We start from the raw sequence: 17,425 nt of genomic DNA, 5'->3' as shown, positions 1-17,425 counted from the left end.
ACTAACGAGGAACTGACGGGTACCAGTTCTGTCAGAGCAGGAATCGAGTCACTGTGAACAGAACTGGACACCAGGAGAAGTCGACAGACACATTGAGAGACAGAGAAAAACCGACAAACAGGGAGAGACAGACAGCGAGATAGAGACAACGAGAGACAGAAAGTGTGAGACTGAGAAGGAGAGGCAGACTGAGTGAGAAAAAGACTCAAATATATACATATACAGAGATGTGTGTGTGTGATCTATTAAGAGAGAGAGGGAAAGAGTGAGAGAAAGACAATGATAAACACAGTGATAAGGAGAGAGACAGATAGAGAGAGAGTGATAGGGACTAAAACAGAAAATGATGGAAATACTTCACAGCTTACAGGCAGGGACTAACAGAGACAGGCAAAGACATGGACAGACCGAAATGATGGGAAAGAGAGAGCCAGTCAGACAAAGAGTCTGAGAGAATCCCATTGGAACAGACGTGGCACCGTGAGAAAGAGACAGATTGAGAGACAAAGACAAACAGAGAAACAGGGACAGACAGAGTGAGTCAGACTGAGAGAGACAAAGACTCCAACATACAAAACTCTCTGAAGAAAGAGAGAGAGGCAGGAACCGAGCGACACAGATACATTTCACAATTTCATTTCATTATCGGTTCAGAGTGTCACATTGTTACAGAAAATTGCTGATTCAACCGATGAAAATCCGGTCTCACTGATCAGAATGGGAGGAAATCCGTGTTAAATTAAAGAGAGACCAGGAGTGGGGGACGAACCCACGCGGGACAAACCCATTGAGTTTTAAGGCCAACGCCTCAACCACTCGGCTATTCTGGTCCTGTGAGAACCTGGATTCTGTCTCTGTGAGAATCTGGGCTTCAACCCCAACTCCACATGCAAACACATGCACATCGGCTTTCAGTGAGCATTTACGAACATTTTTAGTAATATTGACACGGGGGCAACTCTCCTATTCTTTTTCGAGTAATGTACTGGGAACTTTCATATCCACCCGAGGGTGCAGACGGAGCTTCAATTTAACATTTCATCCGAAAGACAACAGCTTCAACAATGCAAAATTCCCCAAGTGCTGCACTTGAGTGTTAGCCAAGATGATATGCTCAAGTCTCAGGAGTGCGACTTGAACAGACAAACTCCCGATTCAGTCGAGAATGCGGCCACTGAACCATTGCCGATACAAAAGTTCACAACCGTATTATTTTCCCCAGGTCGTTTTTCTAAGTTCCAGGACATACGAAATTGATGGTGATGATTTCCACAGACAGTTACACATACACAGAGACATATAAAGAGATAGACTGACACAGAGACCCACACACACATAACTAAAAATTTGCACGCACCAACGGGCATGCACAGATGCCTCAGACATCTCGAGGGATAGACAGGCTGAATCACTGTCGCAACTTTGACTGATGTTTGCGATTTGTGAAACGTATGTATCGTGAATATTTCAGATTAATAAAAATGAGAAAAAAATATCAAAGTTGAAAGGAGTGGGACGTTATTCCATCTATCTCAGGATCAGTTTGGCAGAGAACCGGTTAAATTGTGAAATGGAATGAAAAATGCTGAGAATCGTAGTCGGCAGGATTCGAACCTTCGCGGGATAACCCAATGGATTTCTAGTCCATCGCCTTAACCACTCGGCCACGACTACTGTGTCGCTGCCTTTTTAAATGTTACTCAGAAAAAACTCAGTCATCCATCTCTGTGCAGCAGAGGGCCAAAGACTCCTGAAAAATTCTCCATTTGCTAAAAATCTGGACGAGGCAATCTCATCCATCTGTATTTTTACAGTTCGAGATTGCTCTGGAACTTTTTAATATGAATCTCTTCCAAGAAACAGAAGTAAAATTTTCTGAGTAACGTTTAAAAAGGCAGCGACACAGTAGTCGTGGCCGAGTGGTTAAGGCGATGGACTAGAAATCCATTGGGTTATCCCGCGCAGGTTCGAATCCTGCCGACTACGATTCTCAGCATTTTTCATTCCATTTCACAATTTAACCGGTTCTCTGCCAAACTGATCCTGAGATGGATGGAATAACGTCCCACTCCTTTCAACTTTGATATTTTTTTCTCATTTTTATTGAAACAACTGCCTCCCCGTCGGGGAATTGTACCCAGGTCTCCCGTGTGACAGGCGGGGATACTCACCACTATACTAACGAGGAACTGACGGGTGCCAGTTCTGTCAGAGCAGGAATCAAATCACCGTGAACAGAACTGGACACCATGAGAAGTCGACAGACACATTGAGAGACAGAGACAAACCGACAAACAGGGAGAGACAGACAGCGAGATAGAGACAACGAGAGCCAGAAAACGTGAGACTGAGAAGGAGAGGCAGACTGAGTGAGAAAAAGACTCAAATATGTACATATACAGAGATGTGTGTGTGTGATCTATTAAGAGAGAGAGGGAAAGAGTGATAGAAAGACAATGATAAAGACAGTGACAAGGAGACAGATGGAGAGAGAGCGATAGAGACTAAAACAGAAAATGATGGAAATACTTCTCAGCTTACAGGCAGGGACTAACAGAGAAAGGCAAAGACAGGGACAGACCGAAATGATGGGAAAGAGAGAGCCAGTCAGAAAAAGAGTCCGAGAGAATCCCATTGGAACAGACGTGGCACCGTGAGAAAGAGACAGATTGAGAGACAGAGACAAACAGAGAAACAGGGACAGACAGAGTGAGTCAGACTGAGAGAGACAAAGCCTCAAGCATACAAACACATACACAACTCTCTGAAGAGAGAGAGAGAGGTGGAGACCGAGCGACGCAGATACATTTCACAATTTCATTTCATTATCGGTTCAGAGTGTCACATTGTCACAGAAAATTGCTGATTCAACCGATGAAAATCCGGTTTCACTGATCAGAATGGGAGGAAATCCGTGTTAAATTAAAGAGATACCAGGAGTGGGGTACGAACCCACGCGGGACAAACCCATTGAGTTTTAAGGCCAACGCCTCAACCACTCGGCTATTCTGGTCCTGTGAGAACCTGGATTCTGTCTCTGTGAGAATCTGGGCTTCAACCCCAACCCCACATACAAACACATACACATCGGCTTTCAGTGAGCATTTACGAACATTTTTAGTCATATTGAGACGGGGGCAACTCTCCTATTCTTTTTCCAGTAATGTATTGGGAACTTTCATATCCACCCGAGGGTGCAGACGGAGTTTCAATTCAACATTTCATCCGAAAGTCAACAGCTTCAACATTGCAAAATTCCCCAAGTGCTGCAAATGAGTGTTAGCCAAGATAATAATGCTCCAGTCTCAGAAGTGCGACTTGAACACACAAACTCCCGATTCAGTCGAGAATGCTGCCACTGAACCAAAGCCGATACAAAAGTTCACAACCTTATTATTTTCCCCAAGTCTGTTTTCGAAGTTCCAGGACTTACCAAATTCATGGTGATGATTTCCACAGACAGTTGCACATACACAGAGACATATACAGAGATAGACAGACACAGAGACACATGCACACACTCAGAAAAAACTCAGTCATCCATCTCTGTGCAGCAGACGGCCAAAGACTCCTGAAAAATTCTCCTTTTGCTAAAAATCTATACGAGGCAATCTCCTCTACCTGTATTTATACAGTTCGATATTGTTCTGGAACTTTTTGATATGAATCTCTTCCAAGAAACAGAAGTAAAATTTTACAATTTGAAACAACTGCCTCCCCGTCGGGGAATTGAACCCCGGTCACCCACGTGACAGGCGGGGACACTCACCACTATACTAACGAGGAACTGACGGGTGCCAGTTCTGTCAGAGCAGGAATCAAATCACCGTGAACAAAACTGGACACCATGAGAAGTCGACAGACACATTGAGAGACAGAGACAAACCAACAAACAGGGAGAGACAGACAGCGAGATAGAGACAACGAGAGACAGAAAATGTGAGACTGAGAAGGAGAGGCAGACTGAGTGAGAAAAAGACTCAAATATGTACATATACAGAGATGTGTGTGTGTGATCTATTAAGAGAGAGAGGGAAAGAGTGATAGAAAGACAATGATAAAGACAGTGACAAGGAGAGAGACAGATAGAGAGAGAGCGATAGAGACTAAAACATTAAATGATGGAAATACTTCTCAGTTTTCAGGCAGGGACTAACAGAGCCAGGCAAAGACATGGACAGACCGAAATGATGGGAAAGAGAGAGCCAGTCAGACAAAGAGTCTGAGAGAATCCCATTGGAACAGACGTGGCACCGTGAGAAAGAGACAGTTTGAGAGACAGAGACAAACAGAGAAACAGGGACAGACAGAGTGAGTCTGACTGAGAGAGACAAAGACTCAAACATACAAAACTCTCTGAAGAGAGAGAGAGAGGCACAAACCGAGCGACACAGATACATTTCACAATTTCATTTCATTATCGGTTCAGAGTGTCACATTGTTACAGAAAATTGCTGATTCAACCGATGAAAATCCGGTCTCACTGATCAGAATGGGAGGAAATCCGTGTTAAATTAAAGAGATACCAGGAGTGATGGACGAACCCACGCGGGACAAACCCATTGAGTTTTAAGGCCAACGCATCAACCACTCGGCTATTCTGGTCCTGTGAGAACCTGGATTCTGTCTCTGTGAGAATCTGGGCTTCCATCCCAACCCCACATATAAACACATGCACATCGGCTTTCAGTGAGCATTTACGAACATTTTTAGAAATATTGACACGGGGGCAACTCTCCTATTCTTTTTCGAGTAATGCACTGGGAACTTTCATATCCACCCGAGGGTGCAAACGGAGCTTCAATTTAACATTTCATCCGAAAGTCAACAGCTTCAACATGGCAAAATTCCCCAAGTGCTGCACTTGAGTGTTAGCCAAGATGATATGCTCAAGTCTCAGGAGCGCGACTTGAACAGACAAACTCCCGATTCAGTCGAGAATGCGGCCACTGAACCATTGCCGATACAAAAGTTCACAACCGTATTCTTTTCCACAAGTCGTTTTTTTAAGTTCCAGGACATACCAAATTGATGGTGATGATTTCCACAGACAGTTGCACATGCACAGAGACATATAAAGAGATCGACAGACACAGAGACCCACACACACATAACCAAAAATTTCCACGCACCAACGGGCATGCACAGATGCCTCAGACATCTCGAGGGATAGACAGGCTGAATCACTGTCGCAACTTTGACTGATGTTTGCGATTTTTGAAACGGATGTATCGTGAATATTGCAGATTAATAAAAATGAGAAACAAATGTCAGTGTTGAAAGGTGTGGGACGTTATTCCATTTATCTCATGATCAGTTTGGCAGAGAACTGGTTAAATTGTGAAATAGAATGAAAAATGCTGAGAATCGTAGTCGGCAGGATTCGAACCTGCGCGGGAAAATCCCAATGGATTTCTCGTCCATCGCCTTAACCACTCGGCCACGACTACTGTGTCGCTGGCTTTTTAAACGTTACTCAGAAAAAACTCAGTCATCGATCTCTGTGCAGCAGACGGCCAAAGAATCCTGAAAAAGTCTCCGTTTGCTCAAAATCTGGAAGAGGGAAACTCCTCCACCTGTATTTTCACATTTCGATGTCGCTCTGGAATTTTTAATATGTATCTCTACCAAGAAACAGATGTAAAATTCAACATTTTGAAACAACTGCCTCCCCGTCGGGGAATTGAACCCCGGTCTCCAGCGTGACAGGCGGAGATAGTCACCACTATACTAACGAGGAACTGACGGGCAACTAACCTGTCGGAGCAGGAATCGAGCTGTGAACAGAACTGGACACCATGAGAAGTCGACAGACACATTGAGAGACAGAGACAAACCGACAAACAGGGAGAGACAGATACCGAGACAGAGACAACGAGAGACAGAAAGTGTGAGACTGAGAAGGAGAGGCAGAATGGATGAGAAAAAGACTACAACACATACAGAGACAGAGATGTGTGTGTGTGATCCATTAAGAGAGAGAGGGAAAGAGTGAGAGAAAGAGAATGATAAACCCAGTGACAAGGAGAGAGACAGATAAAGAGAGAGAGAGATAGAGACTAAAACAGAAAATGATGGAAATACTTCTCAGGTTAGAGGCATGGATTAACAGAGACAGGCAAAGACATGGACAGACCGAAATGATGGGAAAGAGAGATCCGGTCAGAAAAAGAATCTGAGAGAATCCCATTGGAACAGACGTGGGCACCGTGAGAAAGAGACAGATTGAGAGACTGAGACAAACGGAGAAACAGGGACAGACAGAGTGAGTCAGACTGAGAGAGACAAAGACTCAAACATACAAACACATACACAGCTCTGTGAAAAGAGAGAGAGAGAGGCTGAGACCGAGCGACACAGATACATTTCACAATTTCATTTCATTATCGGTTCAGAGTGTCACATAGTTACAGAAAATTGCTGATTCAACCGATGAAAATCGGATATCACTGATCAGAATGGTAAGAAATCCGTGTTAAATTAAATAGATATCATGAGTGGGGAAGAACCCACGCTGGAAAAACCCTTTGAAGTTTAAGGCCAACGCCTTAACCACTCGGCTATCCTGGTCCTGTGAGAGCTTGGTTTGTGTCTCTGTGAAAAACTGGGCTTCAACCCCAACCACACATACAAACACATGCACATAGTCTTTTAGTGAGCATTTACGAACATTTTTAGGAATAATGACACGGGGGCAACTCTCCTACTCTGTTTCGAGTAATGCTCTGAGATCTTTCATATCCACCCGAGGTTGCAGACGGAGCTTCAATTTAACATTTCATGCGAAAGTCAACAGCTTCAACATTGCAAAATTCCCCAAGTGCTGCACTTGAGTGTTAGCCAAGATGATATGCTCAAGTCCAAGGAGTGCGACTTGAACACACAAAGTCCTGATTCAGTCGAGAATGCTGCCACTGAACCAAAGCCGATACAAAAGTTCACAACTGTATTATTTTCCCCAAGTCTTTTTAATAAGTTCCAGGACATACCAAATTCATGGTGATGATTTCCACAGACAGTTGCACATATTCAGAGATAAAAATAGAGATAGACAGACACAGAGACACACACACACATAACCAAAAATTTACACGCATAACGGGCATGCACAGATGCCTCAGACATCTCGTGGGATAGACAGGCTGAATCATTGTCGCAACTTTGACTGATTCTTGCGATTTTTTAAACGGATGTATCGTGAATATTGCAGATTAATAAAAATGAGAAACAAATGTCAGTGTTGAAAGGTGTGGGACGTTATTCCATTTATCTCATGATCAGTTTGGCAGAGAACTGGTTAAATTGTGAAATAGAATGAAAAATGCTGAGAATCGTAGTCGGCAGGATTCGAACCTGCGCGGGAAAATCCCAATGGATTTCTAGTCCATCGCCTTAACCACTCGGCCACGACTACTGTGTCGCTGGCTTTTTAAACGTTACTCAGAAAAAACTCAGTCATCGATCTCTGTGCAGCAGACGGCCAAAGAATCCTGAAAAAGTCTCCGTTTGCTCAAAATCTGGAAGAGGCAAACTCCTCCACCTGTATTTTCACATTTCGATGTCGCTCTGGAATTTGTAATATGTATCTCGACCAAGAAACAGATGTAAAATTCAACATTTTGAAACAACTGCCTCCCCGTCGGGGAATTGAACCCCGGTCTCCAGCGTGACAGGCGAGTATACTCACCACTATACTAACGAGGAACTGACGGGCAATTGATCTGTCGGAGCAGGAATCGAGCTGTGAACAGAACTGGACACCACGAGAAGTCGACAGACACATTGAGAGACAGAGACAAACCGACAAACAGGGAGAGACAGATACCGAGACAGAGACAACGAGAGAAAGAAAGTGTGAGACTGAGAAGGAGAGGCAGAATGGATGAGAAAAAGACTCCAACACATACAGAGAGAGAGATGTGTGTGTGTGATCCATTAAGAGAGAGAGGGAAAGAGTTAGAGAAAGAGAATGATAAACCCAGTGACAAGGAGAGAGACAGATAAAGAGAGATAGAGATAGAGACTAAAACAGAAAATGATGGAAATACTTCTCAGGTTAGAGGCATGGACTAACAGAGACAGGCAAAGACATGGACAGACCGAAATGATGGGAAAGAGAGAGCCAGTCAGAAAAAGAATCTGAGAGAATCCCATTGGAACAGACGTGGGCACCGTGAGAAAGAGACAGATTGAGAGACTGAGACAAACGGAGAAACAGGGACAGACAGAGTGAGTCAGACTGAGAGAGAAAAAGACTCAGACATACAAACATATACACAGCTCTGTGAAAAGAGAGAGAGAGAGGCTGAGACCGAGCGACACAGATACATTTCACAATTTAATTTCATTATCGGTTCAGAGTGTCACATAGTTACAGAAAATTGTTGATTCAACCGATGAAAATCGGATATCACTGATCAGAATGGTAGGAAATCCGTGTTAAATTAAATAGATATCATGAGTGGGGAACAACCCACGCTGGAAAAACCCTTTGAAGTTTAAGGCCAACGCCTTAACCACTCGGCTATCCTGGTCCTGTGAGAGCTTGGTTTGTGTCTCTGTGACAAACTGGGCTTCAACCCCAACCACACATACAAACACATGCATATAGTCTTTTAGTGAGCATTTACGAACATTTTTAGGAATAATGACACGGGGGCAACTCTCCTACTCTGTTTCGAGTAATGCTCTGAGATCTTTCATATCCACCCGAGGTTGCAGACGGAGCTTCAATTTAACATTTCATCCGAAAGTCAACAGCTTCAACATTGCAAAATTCCCCAAGTGCTGCACTTGAGTGTTAGCCAAGATGATATGCTCAAGTCCAAGGAGTGCGACTTGAACACACAAAGTCCTGATTCAGTCGAGAATGCTGCCACTGAACCAAAGCCGATACAAAAGTTCACAACTGTATTATTTTCCCCAAGTCTTTTTAATAAGTTCCAGGACATACCAAATTCATGGTGATGATTTCCACAGACAGTTGCACATATACAGAGATAAAAATAGAGATAGACAGACACAGAGACACACACACACATAACCAAAAATTTACACGCAAAACGGGCATGCATAGATGCCTCAGACATCTCGTGGGATAGACAGGCTGATTCATTGTCGCAACTTTGACTGATTCTTGCGATTTTTTAAACGGATGTATCGTGAATATTGCAGATTAATAAAAATGAGAAACAAATGTCAGTGTTGAAAGGTGTGGGACGTTATTCCATTTATCTCATGATCAGTTTGGCAGAGAACTGGTTAAATTGTGAAATAGAATGAAAAATGCTGAGAATCGTAGTCGGCAGGATTCGAACGTGCGCGGGAAAATCCCAATGGATTTCTAGTCCATCGCCTTAACCACTCGGCCACGACTACTGTGTCGCTGGCTTTTTAAACGTTACTCAGAAAAAACTCAGTCATCGATCTCTGTGCAGCAGACGGCCAAAGAATCCTGAAAAAGTCTCCGTTTGCTCAAAATCTGGAAGAGGCAAACTCCTCCACCTGTATTTTCACATTTCGATGTCGCTCTGGAATTTTTAATATGTATCTCGACCAAGAAACAGATGTAAAATTCAACATTTTGAAACAACTGCCTCCCCGTCGGGGAATTGAACCCCGGTCTCTAGCGTGACAGGCGAGTATACTCACCACTATACTAACGAGGAACTGACGGGCAATTGATCTGTCGGAGCAGGAATCGAGCTGTGAACAGAACTGGACACCATGAGAAGTCGCCAGACACATTGAGAGACAGAGACAAACCGACAAACAGGGAGAGACAGATACCGAGACAGAGACAACGAGAGAAAGAAAGTGTGAGACTGAGAAGGAGAGGCAGAATGGATGAGAAAAAGACTCCAACACATACGGAGACAGAGATGTGTGTGTGTGATCCATTAAGAGAGAGAGGGAAAGAGTTAGAGAAAGAGAATGATAAACCCAGTGACAAGGAGAGAGACAGATAAAGAGAGAGAGAGATAGAGACTAAAACAGAAAATGATGGAAATACTTCTCAGGTTAGAGGCATGGACTAACAGAGACAGACAAAGACATGGACAGACCGAAATGATGGGAAAGAGAGAGCCAGTCAGAAAAAGAATCTGAGAGAATCCCATTGGAACAGACGTGGGCACCGTGAGAAAGAGACAGATTGAGAGACTGAGACAAACGGAGAAACAGGGACAGACAGAGTGAGTCAGACTGAGAGAGACAAAGACTCAAACATACAAACACATACACAGCTCTGTGAAAAGAGAGAGAGAGAGGCTGAGACCGAGCGACACAGATACATTTCACAATTTCATTTCATTATCGGTTCAGAGTGTCACATAGTTACAGAAAATTGTTGATTCAACCGATGAAAATCGGATATCACTGATCAGAATGGTAGGAAATCCGTGTTAAATTAAATAGATATCATGAGTGGGGAAGAACCCACGCTGGAAAAACCCTTTGAAGTTTAAGGCCAACGCCTTAACCACTCGGCTATCCTGGTCCTGTGAGAGCTTGGTTTGTGTCTCTGTGGCAAACTGGGCTTCAACCCCAACCACACATACAAACACATGCACATAGTCTTTTAGTGAGCATTTACGAACATTTTTAGGAATAATGACACGGGGGCAACTCTCCTACTCTGTTTCGAGTAATGCTCTAAGACCTTTCATATCCACCCGAGGTTGCAGACGGAGCTTCAATTTAACATTTCATCCGAAAGTCAAGAGCTTCAACATTGCAAAATTCTCCAAGGGCTGCACTTGAGTGTTAGCCAAGATGATATGCTCAAGTCCAAGGAGTGCGACTTGAACACACAAAGTCCTGATTCAGTCGAGAATGCTGCCATTGAACCAAAGCCGATACAAAAGTTCACAACTGTATTATTTTCCCCAAGTCTTTTTAATAAGTTCCAGGACATACCAAATTCATGGTGATGATTTCCACAGACAGTTGCACATACACAGAGACAAAAATAGAGATAGACAGACACAGAGACACACACACACATAACCAAAAATTTACACGCAAAGCGGGCATGCACAAATGCCTCAGACATCTCGCGGGACAGACAGGCTGAATCACTGTCGCAACTTTGACTGATTTTTGCGATTTTTTAAACGGATGTATCGTGAATATTGCAGATTAATAAAAATGAGAAACAAATGTCAGTGTTGAAAGGTGTGGGACGTTATTCCATTTATCTCATAATCAGTTTGGCAGAGAACTGGTTAAATTGTGAAATAGAATGAAAAATGCTGAGAATGGTAGTCGGCAGGATTCGAACCTGCGCGGGAAAATCCCAATGGATTTCTAGTCCATCGCCTTAACCACTCGGCCACGACTACTGTGTCGCTGGCTTTTTAAACATTACTCAGAAAAAACTCAGTCATCGATCTCTGTGCAGCAGACGGCCAAAGAATCCTGAAAAAGTCTCCGTTTGCTCAAAATCTGGAAGAGGCAAACTCCTCCACCTGTATTTTCACATTTCGATGTCGCTCTGGAATTTTTAATATGTATCTCGACCAAGAAACAGATGTAAAATTCAACATTTTGAAACAAATGCCTCCCCGTCGGGGAATTGAACCCCGGTCTCTAGCGTGACAGGCGAGGATACTCACCACTATACTAACGAGGAACTGACGTGCAATTGATCTGTCGGAGCAGGAATCGAGCTGTGAACAGAACTGGACACCATGAGAAGTCGACAGACACATTGAGAGACAGAGACAAACCGACTAACAGGGAGAGACAGATACCGAGACAGAGACAACGAGAGACAGAAAGTGTGAGACTGAGAAGGAGAGGCAGAATGGATGAGAAAAAGACTCCAACACATGCAGAGACAGAGATGTGTGTGTGTCATCCATTAAGAGAGAGAGGGAAAGAGTGAGAGAAAGAGAATGATAAACCCAGTGACAAGGAGAGAGACAGATAAAGAGAGATAGAGATAGAGACGAAAACAGAAAATGATGGAAATACTTCTCAGGTTAGAGGCATGGACTAACATAGACAGGCAAAGAAATGGACAGACCGAAATGATGGGAAAGAGAGAGCCAGTCAGAAAAAGAATCTGAGAGAATCCCATTGGAACAGACGTGGGCACCGTGAGAAAGAGACAGATTGAGAGACTGAGACAAACGGAGAATCAGGGACAGACAGAGTGAGTCAGACTGAGAGAGACAAAGACTCAAACATACAAACACATACACAGCTCTGTGAAAAGAGAGAGAGAGAGGCTGAGACCGAGCGACACAGATACATTTCAAAATTTCATTTCATTATCGGTTCAGAGTGTCACATAGTTACAGAAAATTGTTGATTCAACCGATGAAAATCGGATATCACTGATCAGAATGGTAGGAAATCCGTGTTAAATTAAATAGATATCATGAGTGGGGAAGAACCCACGCTGGAAAAACCCTTTGAAGTTTAAGGCCAACGCCTTAACCACTCGGCTATCCTGGTCCTGTGAGAGCTTGGTTTGTGTCTCTGTGGCAAACTGGGCTTCAACCCCAACCACACATACAAACACATGCACATAGTCTTTTAGTGAGCATTTACGAACATTTTTAGGAATAATGACACGGGGGCAACTCTCCTACTCTGTTTCGAGTAATGCTCTGAGACCTTTCATATCCACCCGAGGTTGCAGACGGAGCTTCAATTTAACATTTCATCCGAAAGTCAAGAGCTTCAACATTGCAAAATTCTCCAAGGGCTGCACTTGAGTGTTAGCCAAGATGATATGCTCAAGTCCAAGGAGTGCGACTTGAACACACAAAGTCCTGATTCAGTCGAGAATGCTGCCACTGAACCAAAGCCGATACAAAAGTTCACAACTGTATTATTTTCCCCAAGTCTTTTTAATAAGTTCCAGGACATACCAAATTCATGGTGATGATTTCCACAGACAGTTGCACATATACAGAGACAAAAATAGAGATAGACAGACACAGAGACACACACACACATAACCAAAAATTTACACGCAAAACGGGCATGCACAGATGCCTCAGACATCTCGCGGGATAGACAGGCTGAATCACTGTCGCAACTTTGACTGATTTTTGCGATTTTTTGAACGGATGTATCGTGAATATTGCAGATTAATAAAAATGAGAAACAAATGTCAGTGTTGAAAGGTGTGGGACGTTATTCCATTTATCTCATGATCAGTTTGGCAGAGAACTGGTTAAATTGTGAAATAGAATGAAAAATGCTGAGAATCGTAGTCGGCAGGATTCGAACCTGCGCGGGAAAATCCCAATGGATTTCTAGTCCATCGCCTTAACCACTCGGCCACGATTACTGTGTCGCTGGCTTGTTAAACGTTACTCAGAAAAAACTCAGTCATCGATCTCTGTGCAGCAGACGGCCAAAGAATCCTGAAAAAGTCTCCGTTTGCTCAAAATCTGGAAGAGGCAAACTCCTCCACCTGTATTTTCACATTTCGATGTCGCTCTGGAATTTTTAATATGTATCTCGACCAAGAAACAGATGTAAAATTCAACATTTTGAAACAACTGCCTCCCCGTCGGGGAATTGAATCCCGGTCTCCAGCGTGACAGGCGGGGATACACACCACTATACTAACGAGGAACTGACGGGCAATTGATCTGTCGGAGCAGGAATCGAGCTGTGAACAGAACTGGACACCATGAGAAGTCGACAGACACATTGAGAGACAGAGACAAACCGACAAACAGGGAGAGACAGATACCGAGACAGAGACAACGAGAGACAGAAAGTGTGAGACTGAGAAGGAGAGGCAGAATGGATGAGAAAAAGACTCCAACACATACAGAGACAGAGATGTGTGTGTGTGATCCATTAAGAGAGAGAGGGAAAGAGTGAGAGAAAGAGAATGATAAACCCAGTGACAAGGAGAGAGACAGATAAAGAGAGATAGAGATAGAGACTAAAACAGAAAATGATGGAAATACTTCTCAGGTTAGAGGCATGGACTAACAGAGACAGGCAAAGACATGGACAGACCGAAATGATGGGAAAGAGAGAGCCAGTCAGAAAAAGAATCTGAGAGAATCCCATTGGAACAGACGTGGGCACCGTGAGAAAGAGACAGATTGAGAGACTGAGACAAACGGAGAAACAGGGACAGACAGACTAAGTCAGACTGAGAGAGACAAAGACTCAAACATACAAACACATACACAGCTCTGTGAAAAGAGAGAGAGAGAGGCTGAGACCGAGCGACACAGATACATTTCACAATTTCATTTCATTATCGGTTCAGAGTGTCACAGAGTTACAGAAAATTGTTGATTCAACCGGTGAAAATCGGATATCACTGATCAGAATGGGAGGAAATCCGTGTTATATTAAATAGATAGCATGAGTGGGGAAGAACCCACGCTGGAAAAACCCTTTGAAATTTAAGGCCAACGCCTTAACCACTCGGCTATCCTGGTCCTGTGAGAGCTTGGTTTGTGTCTCTGTGACAAACTGGGCTTCAACCCCAACCAGACATACAAACACATGCACATAGTCTTTTAGTGAGCATTTACGAACATTTTTAGGAATAATGACACGGGGGCAACTCTCCTACTCTGTTTCGAGTAATGCTCTGAGACCTTTCATATCCAGCCGAGGTTGCAGACGGAGCTTCAATTTAACATTTCATCCGAAAGTCAAGAGCTTCAACATTGCAAAATTCTCCAAGGGCTGCACTTGAGTGTTAGCCAAGATGATATGCTCAAGTCCAAGGAGTGCGACTTGAACACACAAAGTCCTGATTCAGTCGAGAATGCTGCCACTGAACCAAAGCCGATACAAAAGTTCACAACTGTATTATTTTCCCCAAGTCTTTTTAATAAGTTCCAGGACATACCAAATTCATGGTGATGATTTCCACAGACAGTTGCACATATACAGAGACAAAAATAGAGATAGACAGACACAGAGACACACGCACACACATAACCAAAAATTTACACGCAAAACGGGCATGCACAGATGCCTCAGACATCTCGCGGGATAGACAGGCTGAATCACTGTCGCACCTTTGACTGATTTTTGCGATTTTTTAAACGGATGTATCGTGAATATTGCAGATTAATAAAAATGAGAAACAAATGTCAGTGTTGAAAGGTGTGGGACGTAATTCCATTTATCTCATGATCAGTTTGGCAGAGAACTGGTTAAATTGTGAAATAGAATAAACAATGCTGAGAATTGTAGTCGGCAGGATTCGAACCTGCGCGGGAAAATCCCAATGGATTTCTAGTCCATCGCCTTAACCACTCGGCCACGACTACAGTGTCGCTGGCTTTTTAAACGTTACTCAGAAAAAACTCAGTCATTTTTCATCTCTGTGCAGCAGACGGCCAAAGAATCCTGAAAAAGTCTCCGTTAGCTCAAAATCTGGAAGAGGCAAACTCCTCCACCTGTATTTTCACAGTTCGATGTCGCTCTGGAATTTTTAATATGTATCTCTACCAAGAAACAGATGTAAAAATCAACATTTGAAACAAGTGCCTCTCCGTCGAGGAATTGAACCCTGGTCTCCGGCGTGACAGGGGGGGATACTCACCACAACACTAATGAGGAACTGACGGGTAATTGATGTGTAGGAGCAGTAATCGAGCTGTGAACAGAACTGGACACCATGATAAGTCGACAGACACATTGAGAGACAGAGACAAACCGACAAACAGGGAGAGACAGATACTGAGACAGAGACAACGAGAGACAGAAAGTGTGAGACTGAGAAGGAGAGGCAGAATGGATGAGAAAAAGACTCAAACACATACAGAGACAGAGATGTGTGTGTGTGATCTATTAAGAGAGAGAGGGAAAGAGTGAGAGAAAGACAATGATAAACCCAGTGACAAGGAGAGAGACAGATAGAGAGAGAGAGATAGAGACTAAAACAGAAAATGATGGAAATACTTCTCAGGTTAGGTGCAGGGACTAACAGAAACAGGCAAAGACATGGACAGACCGAAATGATGGGAAAGAGAGAGCCAGTCAGAAAAATAATCTGAGAGAATCCCATTGGAACAGACGTGGGCACCGTGAGAAAAAGACAGATTGAGAGATTGAGACAAACGGAGAAACAGGGACAGACACAGTGTGTCTGACTGAGAGAGACAGACAAAGACTCAAACATACAAACCTCTGTGAAGAGAGAGGCAGAGACCGAGCGACACAGATACATTTCACAATTTCATTTCATTATCGGTTCAGAGTGTTACATAGTTACAGAAAATTGCTGATTCAACCGATGAAAATCGGATATCACTGATCAGAATGGGAGGAAATCCGTGTTAAATTAAATAGATACCTAGAGTGGGGAAGAACCCACGCTGGAAAAACCCTTTGAAGTTTAAGGCCAACGCCTTAACCACTCGGCTATCCTGGTCCTGTGAGAGCTTGGTTTGTGTCTCTGTGACAAACTGGGCTTCAACCCCAACCCCACATACAAACACATGCACATAGTCTTTTGGTGAGCATTTACGAACATTTTTAGGAATAATGACACGGGGGCAACTCTCCTACTCTGTTTCGAGTAATGCTCTGAGACCTTTCATATCCACCCGAGGGTGCAGACGGAGCTTCAATTTAACATTTCATCCGAAAGTCAACAGCTTCAACATTGCAAAATTCCCCAAGGGCTGCACTTGAGTGTTAGCCAAGATGATATGCTCATGTCCAAGGAGTGCGACTTGAACACACAAACTCCTGATTCAGTCGAGAATGCTGCCACTGAACCAAAGCCGATACAAAAGTTCACAACTGTATTATTTTCCCCAAGTCTTTTTAATAAGTTCCAGGACATACCAAATTCATGGTGATGATTTCCACAGACAGTTGCACATATACAGAGACAAAAATAGAGATAGACAGACACAGAGACACACACACACTTAACCAAAAATTTACACGCAATACGGGCATGCACAGATGCCTCAGACATCTCGCGGGATAGACAGGCTGAATCACTGTCGCAACTTTGACTGATTTTTGCGATTTTTTAAACGGATGTATCGTGAATATTGGAGATTAATAAAAATGAGAAACAAATGTCAGTGTTGAAAGGTGTGGGACGTTATTCCATTTATCTCATGATCAGTTTGGCAGAGAACTGGTTAAATTGTGAAATAGAATGAAAAATGCTGAGAATCGTAGTCGGCAGGATTCGAACCTGCGCGGCAAAATCCCAATGGATTTCTAGTCCATCGCCTTAACCACTCGGCCACGACTACTGTGTCGCTGGCGTTTTAAACGTTACTCAGATAAAAGTCAGTCATCGATCTCTGTGCAGCAGACGGCCAAAGAATCCTGAAAAAGTCTCCGTTTGCTCAAAATCTGGAAGAGGCAAATTCCTCCACCTGTATTTTCACAGTTCGATGTCGCTCTGGAATTTTTAATGTGTATCTCTACCAAGAAACAGATGCAAAATTCAACA

General features: G+C 43.4%; 13 non-coding genes across 13 annotated transcripts; 1 reads left to right on the top strand and 12 right to left on the bottom strand.

Annotated features, from left to right (window-relative positions):
* Nucleotides 1–1,593: 1,593 nt before the first annotated feature.
* trnas-aga (transfer RNA serine (anticodon AGA)) lies at nucleotides 1,594–1,674 on the bottom strand. Its single transcript has one exon. It is a non-coding gene; the product is annotated as a tRNA-Ser (tRNA).
* A 231-nt stretch (nucleotides 1,675–1,905) lies between these two features.
* On the top strand, nucleotides 1,906–1,986 carry trnas-aga (transfer RNA serine (anticodon AGA)). Its single transcript has one exon. It is a non-coding gene; the product is annotated as a tRNA-Ser (tRNA).
* Nucleotides 1,987–3,714: 1,728 nt separating this feature from the next.
* trnad-guc (transfer RNA aspartic acid (anticodon GUC)) lies at nucleotides 3,715–3,786 on the bottom strand. Its single transcript has one exon. It is a non-coding gene; the product is annotated as a tRNA-Asp (tRNA).
* Nucleotides 3,787–5,368: 1,582 nt separating this feature from the next.
* Nucleotides 5,369–5,450, bottom strand: trnas-aga (transfer RNA serine (anticodon AGA)). The gene has a single exon. It is a non-coding gene; the product is annotated as a tRNA-Ser (tRNA).
* A 1,882-nt stretch (nucleotides 5,451–7,332) lies between these two features.
* On the bottom strand, nucleotides 7,333–7,414 carry trnas-aga (transfer RNA serine (anticodon AGA)). Its single transcript has one exon. It is a non-coding gene; the product is annotated as a tRNA-Ser (tRNA).
* Nucleotides 7,415–7,632: 218 nt separating this feature from the next.
* trnad-guc (transfer RNA aspartic acid (anticodon GUC)) lies at nucleotides 7,633–7,704 on the bottom strand. The gene has a single exon. It is a non-coding gene; the product is annotated as a tRNA-Asp (tRNA).
* A 1,592-nt stretch (nucleotides 7,705–9,296) lies between these two features.
* On the bottom strand, nucleotides 9,297–9,378 carry trnas-aga (transfer RNA serine (anticodon AGA)). Its single transcript has one exon. It is a non-coding gene; the product is annotated as a tRNA-Ser (tRNA).
* Nucleotides 9,379–9,596: 218 nt separating this feature from the next.
* Nucleotides 9,597–9,668, bottom strand: trnad-guc (transfer RNA aspartic acid (anticodon GUC)). Its single transcript has one exon. It is a non-coding gene; the product is annotated as a tRNA-Asp (tRNA).
* Nucleotides 9,669–11,260: 1,592 nt separating this feature from the next.
* Nucleotides 11,261–11,342, bottom strand: trnas-aga (transfer RNA serine (anticodon AGA)). The gene has a single exon. It is a non-coding gene; the product is annotated as a tRNA-Ser (tRNA).
* Nucleotides 11,343–11,560: 218 nt separating this feature from the next.
* trnad-guc (transfer RNA aspartic acid (anticodon GUC)) lies at nucleotides 11,561–11,632 on the bottom strand. Its single transcript has one exon. It is a non-coding gene; the product is annotated as a tRNA-Asp (tRNA).
* A 1,592-nt stretch (nucleotides 11,633–13,224) lies between these two features.
* trnas-aga (transfer RNA serine (anticodon AGA)) lies at nucleotides 13,225–13,306 on the bottom strand. Its single transcript has one exon. It is a non-coding gene; the product is annotated as a tRNA-Ser (tRNA).
* Nucleotides 13,307–15,190: 1,884 nt separating this feature from the next.
* trnas-aga (transfer RNA serine (anticodon AGA)) lies at nucleotides 15,191–15,272 on the bottom strand. The gene has a single exon. It is a non-coding gene; the product is annotated as a tRNA-Ser (tRNA).
* Nucleotides 15,273–17,140: 1,868 nt separating this feature from the next.
* Nucleotides 17,141–17,222, bottom strand: trnas-aga (transfer RNA serine (anticodon AGA)). The gene has a single exon. It is a non-coding gene; the product is annotated as a tRNA-Ser (tRNA).
* Nucleotides 17,223–17,425: the final 203 nt, after the last annotated feature.

Source organism: Pristiophorus japonicus, chromosome 23, assembly GCF_044704955.1.
Source record: "Pristiophorus japonicus isolate sPriJap1 chromosome 23, sPriJap1.hap1, whole genome shotgun sequence".
NCBI classification, from domain to species: domain Eukaryota; kingdom Metazoa; phylum Chordata; class Chondrichthyes; family Pristiophoridae; genus Pristiophorus; species Pristiophorus japonicus.
Note: the sequence above shows the minus strand (reverse complement) of the source record. Positions and strands in the feature narration are given on the sequence as shown.